Source organism: Ambystoma mexicanum, chromosome 3p, assembly GCF_040938575.1.
Source record: "Ambystoma mexicanum isolate Mex_15411 chromosome 3p, UKY_AmexF1_1, whole genome shotgun sequence".
Classification (NCBI taxonomy): Eukaryota; Metazoa; Chordata; class Amphibia; order Caudata; family Ambystomatidae; genus Ambystoma; species Ambystoma mexicanum.
Window position 1 is genome coordinate 1,171,834,491 of NC_090925.1, and position 15,003 is coordinate 1,171,849,493.

The following is a 15,003-nucleotide window of genomic DNA, read 5'->3' on the forward strand; positions in this document are numbered from 1 at the left end:
ACGGTAATCATTTACTTGGATGACATTTTGGTATTTTCGAAAACCTCACAAGAACATTCCACTCGCCTGCATGAAGTACTCCATCGTCTTCAAGAAAATCACCTATTGGTTAAACCCAGTAAGTGTTTATTTCAAGTGTCATCTGTCCCCTATCTGGGATTCATCCTCTTCCGAGAAGGGATTAAGAAGGATCCAAAGAAGGTTTCTGCAATTTTCGATTGGCCATCTCCTTCCTCTATAAAGGATATCCAGAGGTTTTTGGGTTTCCCCAACTTCTACCGTAGGTTCATCAAGAACTTCTTGTCTACGGTAATTCCCATCACAACTTTACTCAAGAAGAGCAAACAACCATTTTCTTGGTCCCCGGATGCCAAAACCACATTTTGAGACCTGAAGGAAAGATTTAGCTCAGCCCCCATTCTGCGTCAGCCGGATCAGTCTAGGAAGTTTATCTCGGAACCAGACGCGTCTGCCAATGCAGTGGGAGCGGTCCTTCTTGAAGAACATGAAGGTATTGAACATCCTATTGCATATCTCTCTAAAACTCTCACGGCCAGTCAGAGGAACTATTCGGTTATTGAACGAGAACTTCTTGCCATTAAACTAGCTTTCGAAGACTGGCAGCTTCTCTTACAGGGAGGAGTGAGTCTCTTTACCATCAGGACGGAGCACAAAAACTTCAAATCGTTACAAAATATGGAGTACACCAATTCTCGACAAGCCAGGTGGGCTCACTTCTTCGATCAGTATGATTTTGAGATTACCTATTTCCCAGGCAGTCAGAATGTGTTGGCTGATGTGCTCTCCCGTCGATGTGCATTGGAAGACCATCCGTCATATCTCAGAGAAAGACTCTTATCTGACAGGGTGTTTATTGCTTCTAATGCTTCATTTCTCACCCAGGTCAAGACTGCCACCTCTCATAGTCCTCTGCCAGACTTCTCATCTCCACGGACCCAGGTAGAAATGAAGGAAGGTTTGTGCTTTGTCAACAGAAGACTATGCTTACCTCAACCTGACTTACGGCTCAAGGTTATGTCTTGGTGTCACAACCATTGTACAGCGGGGCGTCGAGGCAGTAAGAATACTGAAGAACTCGCCAAAAGGACCTTTTTTTGGCCGGATATGTCCACTGACATAAAGAAGTATATCCAAACCTGTGCTCAATGTGCCAGAAGCAAACAATATTTACAAAAACCCATCTGGCTTCTGAAGCAGATCCCATTACCTAAAAGCCCTTGGGACCAGATCTCCACTGATTTCATAGTGGAACTTCCAGTTTCTCGAGGTCATACGTGCATAATGGTTACAGTGGTTTCACTTACCAAATTAGCCCATTTCTCCCCGTTACCAGGATTACCATCTGCATCAGAAATGGCGGAGGTGTTCATTCGTGACATATTTCGTCTTCATGGTTTGCCTACCAAGACCATTTCAGATAGAGGGAGTCAATTCACCTGAGAATTTTGCAAAGCATTATGTCGGAAATTGGGGATTGAAAGGGCACTTTCCTCAGGATTCCACCCTCAAACAAATGGACAGACTGAGAGGCTCAACGGTACTTTAGAACAATACCTCCGGTGCTTTGTCATTAGCACACAAGATAATTGGTACGAGTGGTTGCCTACCGCAGAATTTGCTTGAAACAACTCCAAGCATTCTGGTACTGGACTCAGTCCCTTCTTTGGTACTTTTGGTAAACATCCGAGGGGTATCATGCCCGTAATGGCTTCCAATATGATATGCCCTACCATCGATGACTGACTGCAGCAAATATCTGAAGCACACAAGACAGCCAGAATGGCTCTTACAGAAGCTTGTCGCCGCTACAAGAGGCTGGCTGACTTAAAACGCTCCGATCTACCTTCTATTGGAGTAGGATCCCATGTCTGGCTTTCCACTAAATATCTGCCCAAATGGATCCATCCTTCTAAATTGTCTCCCCGGTTTGTGGGTCCTTACGTTGTGGTGTCTCAGATTAATTCGGCAGCCTTCCGTCTTCAGTTACCCAAAAGCTTGGGCAGAGTCCATCCTGTATTTCACTCATCCTTGTTGTGCCCAGCTTTAGAAGGCATCCCTACAGCACCCATAGGATGACAAAAAGGGATAAGGATTCCAGAAGATGAGGAGTATGAGGTGGCTGGTATTAAGGACCCCCGTTACCGCAAAGGAAGGCTAGAATTTCTGATATCCTGGAAGGGATACCCATCTTCGGAAGATTCTTGGGAGCCTACTACTAATGTCCAGGCCCCAAGATTGGTGAGAAGGTTCTATTGGGCTCACCCAGGCAAGCCCGGGTTCTCCCGCACAGGAGGGGGGCATACTGTCATGCGTTCCTTGTATTTGCGCCTATGGCACTGATGGAGACGTGGTCACCATGGGGTTGTTCCATCATGCTACTCTTACTAACTGTAGGCTGTGGTCTAGACTATTTCCATCATGGCCGCTGCCGGGTGCATTTAGTGATTCTCTGCCCGGCGGCGGCCGCGTTGCAACTGTGCTGTTTTTTCCACTGTTGTTGTGGCGCTCACAGTGATTCCTCTTGGTTCTGGTGAGCCCTCCTCTCCTGTCCTGCCCCCCCTGGCACCGTCTCCAGGTACCGCTTCTCTGTTTCCTCTTTGCCTTTTTCTCTGCGCCTCCGGCGCCGCTCTCACTCTCTCACCGTTCTTCCCTTTCCTGAACTTTCTGGCTCTTCTGTGCGTGTTACCTGTGCATTTCCCTGGCATTCCGCTTGCCTTCTCTCGCTGACTTCCCAGGGGCCCTTCGGGGGGCTTTTCTCCTTAACTTAACTCTCTCTTTTGTCAGAGGACCCTCTCCTTCCGGACGTTACTATTGGATCCAATGGAGCTCATTACCATCTCTCAGTCTGCACTGGGACCTTCAAGCATCTCTACTCAAAGGAATTCCTGTTTTTTTTGTGCCTGTTTGGCTTTTTCCCCACTGGCTGCTGCAGATCTGGGGCCATTGGTTTCCGGGCTTACCTGACAACCATTGTGGCGTCGTTCTGCGGCAGGCCGTATCTGCAAAAAATAAATCTTTATTCAGAGAAAGAAAAAAAGAAGTCAACCAAGACCCTCTTCTCAGGTAAGGAAAAGAGTGAGTAGTCTGAATCGGGAAGTGAAATTGACATTTGTGAAACTTTCCTCCCTACGCCCCCTAAAACTAATCCAGAATAGGTTTTTCGAAAAAGGTAGCAGGCACCCCTCTCCAGAAAGTTCATGGCATGATAACCTGTTCTGTGGTTTTTTCCCACTTTGAGAGTCCGCAGCCATCGCTTTTTGCTCACTGTACCCATCTGTGAAAGGTACACTGAGCAAAAAGCGATGGTTGCGAACTCTCAAAGTAGGAAAAAAACACTGTACAGGTTATCATGCCATGTTCTTTCTGGAGAGTGGGGCGCCTGCTACCTTTTTTGAAGGAACTTGGGGTTGGTTACCCTGAGTTACCTCGGGGAACCCAGACATGGGGCCTCATTACAAGTTAACCGGTCCGCAATCAGGTTTTTCCGTGAAGGCGGTGGCAACGTTTCCGCATCAGCAAGCATGCAGAAGTAAGGAGCGATTGCGGTTTGTCGGTCGCGTGTATCACACCATCGCGGAAACGGTGTCACCGCAGTAAGAATTAAAACACCCACAGAGACTGATGCACCAGGTAAATGGCAACGGCACATCCGTTTCTGCCACATCCGTACCGGAAACGGAAATACCAGTTCTGGAAACACAGTAATCATGAAAACCGGAAAGAGAGCAGCGGCCATTACTAAAACCACAATCCACTGCAATCCTCAGCAACCATGAGGCCTACAGCTCCAGTAACTTGCTACAAACAACTGTGGAGATGACATCCCACATGCCAGCCACCCGCCAGTGCAAACCCCACTTCAGCGAGGCTGAACTGACAGTGCTCGTTGAGCACATTGTGGACAATGGGGCACTGCTGTTCAGTGCGGACCAAAGGCGCAGCACACAGCAGAGACGGAAGGAAATCTGGTCAGCCGCTGCAGAGAAGTGCACAGCAGTTGGTGTCACGGTGTGCACGGTAAAGGACTGCCACAAGCTCTGGGATGATCTGCAGCTGCGTGTCCACAACGTCATTGTAGTGCACAGGCAGCACAGTACCGGCACAGGAGGGGGACCACCATCACCTCTAAAGCTCCAGACCTGGGAGGAGAGGTGCAGCAGCATCATGCACCTAGAAGGGATTGAGGGAGTAGGTCAAGCAGAGGTCGGAGCCAGCACACCTCCTGAGGCTGGTACGTACACAGAGTGCGAATGGTGGAAGACCCTCCCGCCCCCCGGGAGGGCCTCAAGACACACAACACATCCTCCATTGACTCCCCTCCACCCCAGGCAGGGCCTAGAGGCACACAACACATTCTCCATTGACCCCTCCCCCAGATTGGGCCTAGAGGCACACAACACATCCTCCATTGACCCCCCCGCCCCCAGGCAGAGCCTGGAGGCACACAACACATCCACCATTGATCCCCCCCAGGTAGGGCCTAGAGGCACACAACACATCCACCATTGAACCCCCCCCCCAGGCAGGGCCTAGAGGCACACAACACATCCACCATTGACCCCACCACACACAACACCACCATGTGACAACACCACAAGAACACGCAGACGGTGTGCAACTGTGTGCAAGCCGTGATCCACACACCTGAGTGCATCACCCATCAAATGTGTGTGCATGCAAGTGGACCAAGCATGAGGAGTGCTTTGCATGTGAATGGCCTATTCAAAAATCCTGTCACACGACTAACAGCATGCCCTACATTCCCCCACAGGCACATCAACCAACAGTGACTCGACACAATGGCCAATGCCAAGCGGGATTGCACATGGCCATCGGACAAGGCCATCTCAGGACGCCACTGCCAGCACCTCCGGCACACAGGCATCTGCCATGGTGACTGTGCCCAATAACACAGACACCTCCATCCCCGCTGAGCATGAAGTTCAGCATGTGGCAACACAAAACACACCTGCCGCCACTTCCATTGCACCCACCAGTGGCCCTCAGACAACCACCGACAATGAAGCAGCCAGCGTTGAGAGTGCGCAGTGAGAACAGGGCACTGACGCACCCGACAATGCGAATGAGGGGGGCAACACCACTCTGGAACAGGTGGCCATATTCAGCACCATGGGACTTCACAGTCCATTGCGGTCCCCCACACCTTCCATCCCGGAAATCTGCACCCGCTTACAGCGCATTGAGGAGCATCAGGCAAGCCTGACCCAGCTTGTGAAGCAACAGCTCCAGGAGGCAAGGCTGCAACATGAGGAGGCCCGACTACAATGGGAGAGCACTGCCACCTCTGTGTGCTGCCTCTCTTGAGCGATCGGGCAGTTTGCCACAACGAACATGGTGTTATCACAGCGGGTCAGGGAGGGGAATAACATCATGTCCAATATTGCGGAGTCAATGCTGGTTGCCCAGTAGGCTCACCTGGGCTGTGTGCCACCTACAAACCCTGCAGTGCCCTCTGCCATTAGCACACCCTCCAGTTCGGTGACCAGTAACCCTCGTAGGAGGAGGTCATCACGGCTGGCAGGACCCTCTGGAAAGGACATTCATGGCCACAAGCGCGGCTGAAAATAGGCTGGGCATTGCAGAACTGTTCTCCCACTAGTTGTGATGGGCTCTAGGTTGGTGGGTGGGTACGTTGGGGTGGTGGGTGTAGTCCTTAGTGGGGTTAGTCAGTTGGGGCCTTGTTGGTGGGTGGGTACTTTGGGGTGTTGGGGGTGGTCCTTAGTGGGGTTAGTCAGTTGGGGCCTGGTTGGTGGGTGGGTACGTTGAGGTGAGGGGGACGTGTGTTCTTGATTACAATCCAATACCTGTCTCCCCTGTTTATTCTGTAATACACTGGTGTCAAGAAGCAAATGACGAGTGGACAATCTCATTTGGTGTGTATTCCAACCATTTACTGTAGTGCTCAATGTGCATAGGAAGTGTATCAGAAAATATTGTGTATGAGTGCTGCACATGCATGTTGTCCACCTCGGCCTGGTAGAGCACCCATCCAATCACCATCATCATAATACTCCTCATCGACTGCCTCGATGTCCGGGGGCAGTGGAATGTTCCTACGTATGCAGAGATTGTGCAGCATTGCACATGCAAGTACTGTTTTCCCTGTCTTCACGGGCTGTACTGCAATGAGCCACCTGACCTGCTCAGGCAGCGGAACCTGGCCTTCAGCAGTCCAAAGGTCCACTCTATCACTCCACGTGTGCGTATGTGTGCCTGGTTGTAGGCCTACTCATGCCTGTTCCGTGGCCGTCGTATGGGCGTCATCAGCCATGGCGTCAGTGCATATCTGGAATCACCTGCATGGGAGGGAAGGCAATGGCACATGTCACTATTTGTGGGAGTTCTGTCTAAATCAGATGGAGTCCACTGATGCCCCTTCTGGTAATCCGGTGTGTGAATCATCTATTGAGCTCACTTGGATCACATCCCAATGCTAGGGTCTGTGATGCTTAGATTCGTGAAGCACTGTTGGGCAACAACATGTTCCAATCATTGTAATGCACATGAGTTCTAATGTGGTGGGTGACTCCTGTATTGTGATGTGATGGGCAGATCTACATCAGGGAGGTACACATCACTGCAAAGATGTGACCACTGCACACTGCACGAGATAGGCCCGTCGTGTGCATGGGAGTAGCAAATGTACATTGGGCAGGGGAGGGACTCACATCCTCGTGTTGGTATTGCATTTAGTACCAACCCATGGCTAGGGTGTACATGAAGGTAAGCAGGGCATGTTTTTGCATGACATGGCATGGGGCAATTTCGGACTTACCGCAGTGAGCTGTGTGGATTCTGGTACTTGTTCATTGCCCCCCAATACATAGGGGTCATGCATTGGCAGTTGTGCTCGCCCAACTTTCTGGGACACTGTGGGCCTTGACTGTTACCCCCCCCAAATACACAGGGGTCATGCATTGGCAGTTGTACTCACCCAACAGCCATGTGCTTCGTCCCGCATAATGTCCGCAAGACCATCGAGTCTTGTGTCGACCCTGGGAAACGTGCACAGCAATAGGTGATTACTAGTTGGGTATCGCAGACCATCTGGACATTCAGTGAGTGGAATTGCTTCCGATTGCGGTACACCACCTCAACTGCATGTCTGAGAGTCAACTCCACGTGCATGCAATCTAATGTGCCTATGCAATTGGGCATGCCTGCAATGGCATGGAAGGCCACTTTGTTTGCAATGACCTGGGTACGGGGTAGGGAAATATACTCTGATGCATGGCACAGCAGCGCATCCAGTACCTGGGCCAGTATTCTGGAAAAACAGGGTTGTGACAGCCCGTGCAGCTCCCCAACAGTGTTCTGATAGGTTCCTGTGGCGAGGAAATGCAGTACAGAGACTACCTTCAGCAGGGGCGGGGGGTTGCAGTCCAGATGCCGATGCAGCTGCTGAGGTCCTCTTCGAGGAGGGTGACAATGGATATGATTGAGGCCATGTCAAGCCGGTATAATGTGTGGATTTGACATGGGGTCAGGTTCCAGGGTGAGGCCCTGATGCAGGCTATTGCTGGCTGCCTCCGGGGTGGTACCTGCTGCATATTTATGTTTGGGATGGGCACCGGGTTGCTGATTTGCCTCCTGTGCCTACACCTCCTCCTCCTCTGCCACAGTGCTGCCTCAATCTGCACTGCTGCTTGCAGGTTCCCTATTCCAAATGCTGCTAGGGCGGCTGACAGCATGGTTGTGTTGGAAGGTGCCCTGGGTGTGGGCCTTTTGTAGGCTGCCAGTGGCCTATGATGTGCAGCTGGCCTGATTGTGCACACCTGGGCATGCTTCAGCTCACCTGACACTGTTTAACGCCATGTCCGTGGTGCCGGCAGTACCGGCACGATGTTCACAGTGTTTACACCATGATCGTGGCGGTGTTTCCATGTCTGTGCTACTCGTAATTTGCCTGGTGTTGCGGATTGCCGGTGATTGGTGTTGCGCCGGCGACTCGTTGTGCTGTTTCTGCCCATGGAGCTACAGGGGGCGTTGACACCGCCGGGGTTGCTTTGCGGTGATGGTGTATCCCGATTTGCGCATCAGAATTAGCCGGGTAAACGGTGTTGGTACGGGATTACCGGCACCTTTAAGTCCGGATCGGCTAACTTCGAATGAGGCCCATGGACTCCCTGCTCACTGTGCTCAGAGAGGCACAGCTCCACTTCACTGATGAGACCCAACAAGGCTGAAACATGTGTATGGGGTTGCTGTTGGTACTCTTGTTCAGAAGGGAATTGCCATAGCATTTTGGTGCTGGAATGCCCATGTTGACGTGACAAAGACTGATATGCAAATGGTTATTTCCCATCTGTGAAAGGTACTTTGAGCAAAAAGCGATGGCTGTAAACTTTCAAAGTGGGAAAAAGAGCAGAACAGGTTATCATACCCAGTTCTTTCTAGACAGCTCTCAGTTCTTCTTTGATAGCGTTGGACCCTTTAACTACCAAATGTATTGTCTGCAACAGTTCCCATCTTGTAATATGTAGCCTTTTGCCATTTGAGTTGGCCTACACTCCTGGAACAAATGATGCAAAGAACATTTCAGTTCTGTTGAATAATTTGTGCTCTGGTGGTATCACATCAAGTGCTTCTTCCATCTTTGTTGAAATGTAGTTTCCTCTCTTTACTCTCATCAGCTCCACTGATCTCCTCTTCCTCTCGTGTGCATCCATTTTGGGGAACACATCTAGTTATATGTCCTTTTGAGGCACCACTAATGCTGGTGTATTTAGCTGTACTAAAGAACATATCCTTCCCCAAATCAGTGTACCACTTCTACTGGAACCATCAGGAGTGCCTGTGCTTTGCACCCAACCATACTTTCCATCCATCCTTCTCCTGTGAACAACTGTCCCTACACCAGTAGTTGAGGTATCTCCCAGCATCCTAGCAGTCCTCCTGTATCTTTTCTCCCTGTTTTAAGACATTTCAACTCCTTTTGTGTTACTATCCTGGCTTCTCTTTTGTATGGGCCATCCAAAATATACTGTGTTGTCTTGTCTGCACTCCAATAATCGTCGATCATTGCTTGAGTCTTGATGTAGCTGTCTTCATATGGGAACGTCTTTTGTGACATCCATCACAGTGTGATTTGAAATTGGCCCCTTGTAGTGTAGAGCGCTAGGTGTATAATGCATTGTGCTCTGGCATAATGCTCTAGCTGCTCGGATTTCTGTAGCTATGAATGTTCTGGAGGCACTCATGGCATAGGGGATGAGAGAGCAGACATAGCAGCTCTCCTTTTTTTTCTCTCCCCCTACCTTGGTCATGTGCTGATACCACAAGTTATTAGAAACGCAGGCCGAATCAGCTAGATACGCATTTATATGTTCATAATCAGTGTTTGCGCTTCGCCTGAGTCTTTTTTACTTTCCGGGTAGCACTGGCGACCTGCTCATTTATAGCTTTAGTGACAACAGGATTAGGGGTTGTGTTACCATATACTGCAGTGTGTGCATGTGATACAATGCAGCTTTCTGCAATGCAGAGAGGGTAAAGAGATAGAGAGAGCAGAATGAAAAAAATGTCAACACAATGGATATCACTGCAGCTTCCATGTCTCGCATAGGTGTGTGTTCTTGGCATTGTCCATAGATTTCACATAAACGTTTACCAAAACTCATAGCTTTTGTCATTACCATTGTTGAAACAATCAGGCTCTTCTGTGATAATACTGTGCTAATGCGGCAATAAAGAGACGTTCAAAAATAAATTGAGTCTTTGGATTACCAAGAAAGGCAACAATGGGCATGTTACTTCTTGTCAATATTGGGTAACTGGGTGCAACATAAAGAAGGAAAGCATAAACAAAAACTTGTGATTGTATCATTTGCCTTTTGGTTGCTATGAGTTCATAAAGTGCTTTTCAATGATTGTGCAAGTAATAAATTACACGATGAAAATCTGTCCATGCATCCAATGATTACCTAGTGTAAGAAAAGACCCTCATTACAAGTTTGGCGGTAGCCTCGCCGGTAAAAACTAGCAGGCTGCCACCGAACGCGCAACATTTCTGGCGCCTGGCAATGGGGAAATACAGGGTCATTACAGCCCTGGCAGACCCTGTATTTCCCCTTTGCCAGGCACCAGAAAATTTTGCACGTTCGGTGGCAGCCTGATAGGGCTCAATGGGAATGGGGAGGTTGGGTGCACCGGCACCATTCGTGAATGGTGCCGGTCAGTGGTCGAAGTGTACAACAAGAAGTAGTGGAGCTATGTTCCCTGTTGGTCTGCCCCGCTCTCCACAAAACCTATCGCTCTGCCCCACCCACACACAATCCAAGGCCCCAAACAAACACAGCTGTTATTTAAAGGAATGTTCAGTCCAGTGCACTGAAGTGCAAGCTTCAACTTCTTCCTACACTTTTATTCTAAAACTAAACCATTCCAGAACGGTTTCTTTTTAAAATAAAAGTATAGGAACAGTAAAACTTAAAAATAAAAAGTATAGGAGCACCGCTCCCGCCCACTTCGACCTCTGGTGCCGGTGCATCCGACATGGTCTGTTCGTGGGTGGCGGCAAGCTTACCGGTATCGCTGTTACCGGACCAGCAAATTTGTAATGAGGCCCAGTGTGCCTAATCTAGCTTTCCATATGCTCCTATCTAGCTTTGGTCTTTGAATCTGTTGCTGTTTTTCTTCTTCTTCTTGCGGTTTATTGTCTATGAGCTGGGCCGGGGGGACTGACCTCTGCAGGGCTTGACGTCTCCTAGATAGTTCCAAGCTTTCTTCCCTACCAATTTAAGAGCTTTACCTCTTGCTTGCTCTACGATGTAGGGACCCTTAATGCGAGGCTTGAACCACCTCCTAGTCAAGTTCTTCAATAAAACCTTGTCCCCAGGGTAAGGTGTGTCATCTTCATCATTGCTAAGATACAAAAGAAGCACTAGCCATCATCGAAGTGAGATATTCGTACATTTCATTACCAAGAACAGTGGGAGGAGCAAGTGCGAGGTGCATGCATCGTCCTGTCATGACCTCATGAGGAGTTAAATGGTGGTCAGATGCAGACTGATTACACAATGCGAATAATGCTATGCGTAGGCAATGAAGCCACCCCTTTTTCAGTGTCATTTTTAATTTTGCAATTTTCTCTTTGAGCAAGCCATTGAGGCATTCACAAATCCTATTTGTTTTGCGAGTGATAAGCGCAGGAAAACTCATGCTTAATCCCCAGCAGGGATGTGATATGCTCAAATATTTGATTCACAAAATGAGGTCTGTTATTGGATTGTAGGACCTCACAAACCCCCCACTGTGGGAAAAACCTCCCTAATGAGGAACTTTGCAGCACAGACGGTATCAGGTTGTGAGCATGGACCAGCTTCGGTCCACCAGGAAAATGGGCACACTACTACAAACCTGTAGCCATTAACATTTTGAATCATGTCCACAAAATCGATAAGAAGGTGTTGGAAGGGCACATTGGGGTGCAGTATTGCTCCTCTCACTACACGCAACGTGTGTCCCACAATTAACTTCTGGTAAATAATGCACTCATTCATAAAGGCAGCAACATGCTCTGCCAAGTTGGGAAAAAGCCAGCTTTCCACTGTCTGTACCGCAAGAACATCTTTACTAAGGTGGGTTGGATAATGGAGCTGCGCAAGAGCTACTTGCAATAATACAAGGGAAATAACTGGCTTTCTGGTGCTCTCCTGTCACCACATCACATCTGTAGGTGAAATTGAACACCCTTTTCTCATCCATAGCTCCTTTTCTTCTGTTGGTGCCCACACCAGCAGCTCTATATTTGGGTAATGGCCAATTAACTATACCCTTCTCGCAATATCATGCTTAGCACTTGTGTACATTTATTAGGTGCATCTGCATCTGCTGCTTCGTTGCCACAGGAAACCATGCCCTTCCCACTTGTGTAATGTTGGCATTTCACTACTGCAATGGCGGATGGGAGCTTTAGTGTCTCTATGAGCACATCCAATAGGGGCATGTACTGTACTTGCATACGATCAGCGCGTCAAAAGCCCAGCCTTTTCCAACATGACAGTCCTGCATGTGCTGTTGACGTCCTGTTGGCTGAGTCGGAGTACACTGTGATCTCCTCGTCTGCATGTGCCTCTAGTGCTATTATGAGTGCTACTAATTTTGCTGCTTGCACTGAGATGTGAGGGTAATCTCACTTGCCACTACTTCAAATGTCTCACTCTGCCTTAACGTTACTACTGCCATACCAGTATGTCGTTCTCCATGGTCCACGCACAGAGTGGTACTGCTGCGCATCTTGACACTTGCTGATTTCTCTACTGAAAAGACAGCAGCAGCCAATGCTCGTTTGCAAGAACAATGGGATCTCATCACTGGATCTAAATGTTCACTATGGTAAACTATTGGTTTGTGCCCTAAGGCAGTCTTATGTGTGAGCACTGTCATCATTACTACTCAATTTGTGTGTGCACTGTAGTCTGTGATTCCCAAGACTCGGGCCGAGCATATTGCCTCTGTCCATGTTAGTGTGCCATCCCCACTCTGAGCCTCCTAAAGCCTGCTTAAAAGGTGCCCAGTGTACGTGCTTTGGTTGAATACCCAGGCCATGCAATAATTGCAAAGACCTAAGTATTGCTGCACCTCTCTCACCATCTTTGGTGGCGGTGTCCTGAAAATTGCCTCTGCTCTCTCAGGAGCCACCTTTCTACCCTCCTGTGATATAAGCTGTCAATATACAAACCCTCCTTCTCACAATACTGTTCCTTTGTCCTGTTTAGCTTGTAACCCTTTTCTGCTAAAACTGTCAATAGCTGTACTGAGTCCTTTTGACACTGCTCTTCTGTCCTGCTGCATATTAAGATGTTGTCCACGTATTGAATGACCGTGCTTATTAAATATAGAAGGAGATTCACAGTACCCTTGAGAAAGTCTTGTGTGTTTCTTCTTTTTATTTCTATATAGAAACGATGTCAGTTCTTGTAATTCTTCATTTGTATTTGTATTTATTTAGTATTTATATAGCGCTTTAATCCAAGACGCTTTTACAAAGTAACATTATCAAACGGTACAATCAGACATGAGATTTGACAAAGTATGCACAAAATCAGTTTTGCTGGGACAGATGTAATTTCAGTGCTTTGCGGAATAGAGAATAGGAAGTAATAGAACCGATGGAAAGAGGAAGAAGATTCCATTGTAAAGGATCAAGATGTACAAATGTACAAAATCGTGTTTGTGCACAGGGGGAGGAGCTGAAACTGTCAGTCGGAACTGAGTATTAGAATGGAGAGAAGGAGCAGGAGAGTCGAATGAGACTAGTGAGGAGAGACAGTCAGGAGTTAGACCGTAGAGAGATTTGAAAGTTAAGGAAAGAAAATTGAACTTGAATTATGTGTGAAAAGGAAGCCAACCCATGGTGTGAAGAGCAGGAGATATAGAATCACGTGGGGTCAGGAAAAAGAGTACCCTAATAGCAGCATTAATTGATTTTAGAGGAGAAAATCGAGATACAGGAAGACCAAAGAACGTGGTGAAGCAATAAAAGAGGCGTGAAAAGATGAGAGAAGTTATGAGTAGTTTAGTTGAGTCGAAAGTTAGAAAAGAGCAAACTTTTTTGATGTAGAATAAGTGATACCGACAAGCTCAAGAAGAGATAGATATATGGAGTTTAAAGGATAAGGCAGAGTCAAAATAAAGCCCCAAATTGCGAGCAGTGGGTACAAAATAAAAAGCTGAGATGGAGGAAATGAAATAAACGGAGGAGGAATTGGAGGAGGGATAGTAGTGGAAGGGAAAAGGAGTAATTCAGTTTTTGCACTGTTAAGAGTAAGGTAATGGATAGCCATCCATGATTTTATGACCATTAAGCATGCAGAAAGCTGGGCGTGAATATCAGAAGAAAAAGTGGAGAAGGATAGAAAGAACTGAGTATCATCAGCATAGACGTGGTGAGAAACACAAAAGGAGGAATTTATTTTTGCAAGAGGATAAGTGTAGGGAGAGAAAAGGAACGGCCCTAAAACCGACCCTTATGGGACACCATGGGCAAGAGGATAGGAATCAGAAGTCATTCCACCACAGGAAACAGAACATTTGATGAGATAAGTAGGATTTAAACCAAGAGAGGACAGAACCTGAGAAACCATAGGATGATAGGGTGGCTAGAAGAAGCTGGTAATCAACAGTATCAAAAGCAGCAGAAAGGTCCAGAAGGATGAGACTAGAGGAATGTTTGGAATACCAATTTGTGAATAAGGAGTTAAGAACTGAAAGAGGAGCCATTTCAGTAGAATGCATTGGTCAACATCCTAAATTAAAACAGGGAAGAATAGAGTTGTTAGAAACTAAAGAAGAGACTTGAAAATAGGCAAGACGTTCAAGTAGTTTTGATAAGTAAGGGAGAAGAGAAATAGGCCAAAAGTTAGAGGCAAGAGAAGGATCAGCTGAAGGTTTCTTCAAGATAGGAATAATTGAAGCATGTTTAAAAGAGGAAGCAAATGTTGAAGATGAGAGACAGATATTAAAGAAAGAGGTAGGATATGACTGTGAAGGGGGATAGACCATAGAGATAAGAGCCGAAGGGACAGGATCTCTGGGGGCAGCAGTATGATGGGCACAAGCCATCAGAAAGGAAAGATCTGTGTCTATGACAGAAGAAAAGTGAGATATAGAGGCAGCCGGAGGGTGAAAGAGAAGAAAGCGTTTTTCAAATCTATCACTGTGAAGTGATTGGCCTCTGACGGAATACTACATAAATTTGTCGCTGTATTGGGAACTAGAGTAAACTCTGCTGTGACAATATTGTTCAAAGAGCGCACATCCTGAATAACATGCCATGATCCCCCTGTCACCTTCTTCACCGGATACACAGACATGTCACATTGAGATTGTGATGGTACTAGAATTCCCTGCTGCACTAGCACCGATATTGTCTCAAAAATGCCTTTGCATGCCTCCCTGGAAAGAGGGTATTGCTTTGCTCTAGGCATGTTCGCCCCTAGCTTGAGCTTGATTTTAACA